Here is a 4153-nt window from a genome sequence, read left to right as displayed (position 1 = left end):
TGAACATTTGACCAAGTTTGTGTAGTACGCAGACACTGTGAAGGCGAATGGTGTATCTCAGGATGCAATAAGACTACACCTCTTTCCTTTCTCTCTAAGAGACAGAGCTTGAGCTTGGTTGCAATCCTTGCCATCCAACTCAGTTACTACATGGGAAGAACTGAAGAACGTTTTCTTATCCCGATATTTTCCGCCAAGCAAAACTGCTATGCTGAGAGCTCAAATAAATGGATTTCGATAAAATGATGTAGAATCTCTCTACGACGCGTGGGAGAGATACAAAGACATGATGAGGATATGTCCACATCACGGTCTCGAAGTCTGGGTGATCATTCACACATTTTACAATGGGCTTCTGTATAACACAAGACTGATAGTAGACGCTGCCGCGGGCGCTGCACTTATGGACAAGCCATACAACGAAGCATATCAACTCATTGAAAACATGGCCCAAAACCATTGCCAATGGGGAGGTGAAAGAACGCCAGTAGAAAAGTCCCAAACAAAAGGTGGAATGTACGAAATCAGTAGCCTTGACCACGTCCATGCAAAGGTAGATGCCCTTGTTCAAAAGTTAGACAACTTGACCATACCACCCGCAGCCACCGTGGCTGCCGTGACTCCAAACTGTGAGTTATGTGGAACTCCTGGACACATTGCACCAGAATGTCAGATATTGGCAGGAGTCCCCACTGATTAAGTAAATTACGCACAAGGAAATCCTTATTCGAATACCTACAACCCAGGTTGGAAAAATCATCCTAACTTTTCGTATAAGAACAACAATGCCTTGTATGCACCTGGCCAAGCACCCGCTGTTCCGCCTGGATATCAAAAGCCAACTAATAATGCTCCTAACATGCCTAGGAAATCCAACCTTGAACTAATGATGGAAAGCTTCATAGCTACCCGAGCTCAAACAAACAAAGACTTCTTGAACCAAAACATACATACTAGTGAGCAACTTAAACAATTAGCGAGCAAAGTAGACACCTTAGCCACCCACAACAAAATGCTTGAAACACAGATTTCACAAGTGGCCCAACAACAAGCATCTACTGCTGCTCCCGCTGGCACATTTCCTGGAAAGCCGCAACCTAATCCAAAAGGACATGCAAATGTCGTTATATTGAGGAGTGGAAAAGAACTAGACGGACCCGTAGATCCAAGACTCCAAAATCCTGCCATGTATCAAAAACCAGACAAAACAACAACTGAGAAGGTAAGTGAACCGAAGGAGAAGGAAGATAATACCCAAGAGGCTGAAGAGAAAGAAAAACCTTATGTGCCTCCACTGCCTTATAAACCATCCATTCCGTATCCTCAAAGACTCGCAAATTCTAAAACTGCAGGGCAATTAGGAAATTTGTTGAACTTCTAAAGCAACTGAATATTGCAACTCCCTTTACAGAAGCCATCACACAAATGCCCTCATATGCCAAATTTCTTAAAGAGATCTTATCCAATAAGAAAAAGATCGAGGATAATGAAACAGTTACACTTACTGCTGAGTGTAGCGCAATAATCCAAAACAACATGCCTCTCAAACTAAAAGACCCAGGTAGTTTTTCCATACCCTGTGTCATTGGAAAGTTCGTCATAGACAAAGCTCTATGCGACTTAGGAGCCAACATTAGTGTAATTCCCTTAACCATCTGTAAAAGGCTCAACATGGGAGAACTAAGACCAACCAAGATGTCTGTTCAACTAGCTGACCGTTCAATCAAATATCCTGTCGGTATACTAGAGAATGTCCCAGTACGTGTAGGACAATTCTACATTCCTACAGACTTCATAATCATGGACATCAAAGAAGATGCCAGTACACCTATTATATTAGGAAGGCCATTCTTAGCTACTGCCGGAGCCATAATAGACGTGAAAAGATGTAAGCTAACATTCGAAGTTGGAGAAGAAAAAGTTGAATTCATCTTGACATAATTCTTATAAGCGCCAGCTATAGACGATACATATTATCTACTTGATGTCATAGACGAGTGCGTAAGAGAGATGGAGATGCAAGAAACCACATATTCTGATATAATGAAAATCCAAATCCCTCCAATCTTTGAAGACGATAATTGGCATGAATCATACCAAAATGACAGTCTAAGCGAATGCTTAGCACTTACACCCAACCACATGCCTTGCCCGAAGAAACCAGACTTAGAATTAAAAAAATTACCAAAGAACCTAAGATATGAATTCCTAGACACTGAACTCAAAAGACCAGTAATAGTCAACACTGACTTGGGACATATGGAAACTGAAAAGTTACTAGATGTCTTAAGAAAATATCCAACTGCGTTAGGCTACAACATCCCTGACCTAAAAGGAATAAGTCCTTTTATCTGTATGCATCACATTATGCTAAAGGAAGATTGTAAAACCTCTAGAGAACACCATAGGAGGATCAACCCAATCTTAAGTACTGTAGTCAAGGATGAAGTAAAAAAGTTATTAGATGCAGGAATCATACACCCAATCTCCGATAGTCAATGGGTTAGCCCCGTTCATGTAGTACCCAAGAAAGGGGGTGTTACAGTTGTTAAGAACGAGAAGGGTGAATCTATAGCACAAAGAGTTGTGACCGGAAGTAGAATGTGCATCGATTATAGGAAACTAAACAAAGCCACTCGAAAGGATCATTTTCCTCTGCCTTTCATTGATCAAATGCTTGAACGATTAGCTAGGAATTTCCACTTCTGCTATCTAGACGGTTATTCAGGATTCTTTCAAATTCCTATCTATCCTGACGACCAAGAGAAAATAACCTTCACATGCCCTTATGGTACATTCGCTTATCGACGAATGCCATTTGGACTATGCAACGCTCCCACAACATTCTAAAGATGCATGATATCAATCTTTGCTGACTTTATAGACGACATCATGGAAGTCTTTATGGATGATCTCTCTGTTTGTGGGCAGAGCTTTGAAGGATGTCTATCAAACCTTGAAATGGTACTTGAAAGATGCGTAAAGGTGAATCTTGTCTTGAACAGGGAGAAATTCCGTTTCCCGGTCCAATAAGGAATCGTTTTAGGACACGTAGTATTTGATAAAGGAATTGAAGTAGACAAAGCTAAGATAAAAAATATAGATAATCTTCAACCTCCGAAAATCGTACGAGAAATACGAAGCTTTTTAGGATACGCCGGTTTCTACCGACGCTTTATCAAAGATTTATCGAAAATTACCAAACCACTTACTGGTTTATTAATGAAAGATGCTGACTTTATCTTTGATGAGAAATTACTGACAGCGTTTGAGCAATTAAAAACATATTTAATCACCGCACCTATCATGCAACCACCTGAAAGGAGATTACAATTCGAAATCATGTGCGATGTGAGTGACTATGCCGTAGGCGCAGTCCTAGGAAAAAGAAAGGATAAAAAACTTCATGTTATCTGCTATGCAAGTAGAACCTTAGATTCTACCCAAATGAACTACGCCACCACTAAAAAGGAACTTCTAGTCATTGTGTTCGCTTTAGACAAATTTCGTTCCTACTTAGTAGGAGCGAAAATCATCATCTATACTGATCACACTGCTATTAGATATTTGCTAAGTAAGAAGGATGCCAAACCAAGACTCTTAAGATGGATCCTACTCTTACAAGAATTTGACTTAGAGATAAAAGATAAGAAGGGTACTAAAAACGTAGTAGCAGACCACTTATCACGAATCGAAGGGAATAAGCCTGAACAAATTCTAATCAATGATGATTTCCCTTACGAACGACTTATAGCCCAAATGGAAAGTGACAGGTCTGAACTAACCTTAAATGATACCGAAATAGAAAAATCCGTGGAAGAAATTCATGCGAATGCAACTCTGCCATGGTATGCTAATTTTGTCAACTACATAGCTGTTGGAGTACTTCCACCGGACCTATCAGAACAACAAAAGAAGAAATTATTTCATGATCTAAAACAATACTATTGGGATGAACCTCTGCTTTTCAAAAGAGGTACCGACGGTATTTTCCGTCGAAGTGTTCCTGAGGATGAAATAGACGACATAATCTCTCATTGCCATTCCGCTCCCTATGGCGGGCACGCAAGTGTCGCAACCTACCTGCGAAAAAAAACAACCGGCGAAAAAGAAAAGATAGAAGAGTCGCCACCGTGCGTTATTTATCCCAAAG

At 40.4% G+C, this 4153-nt stretch overlaps 1 non-coding gene across 1 annotated transcript; it reads right to left on the bottom strand.

Annotated features, from left to right (window-relative positions):
- Nucleotides 1–208: 208 nt before the first annotated feature.
- On the bottom strand, nt 209–315 carry LOC127088977 (small nucleolar RNA R71). Its single transcript, XR_007790763.1, has one exon. It is a non-coding gene; the product is annotated as a small nucleolar RNA R71 (small nucleolar RNA).
- Between the last annotated feature and the right edge of the window lie 3838 nt (nt 316–4153).

This window comes from Lathyrus oleraceus, chromosome 5 (assembly GCF_024323335.1).
Source record: "Lathyrus oleraceus cultivar Zhongwan6 chromosome 5, CAAS_Psat_ZW6_1.0, whole genome shotgun sequence".
Taxonomy (NCBI): Eukaryota; Viridiplantae; Streptophyta; class Magnoliopsida; order Fabales; family Fabaceae; genus Lathyrus; species Lathyrus oleraceus.
Note: the sequence above shows the minus strand (reverse complement) of the source record. Positions and strands in the feature narration are given on the sequence as shown.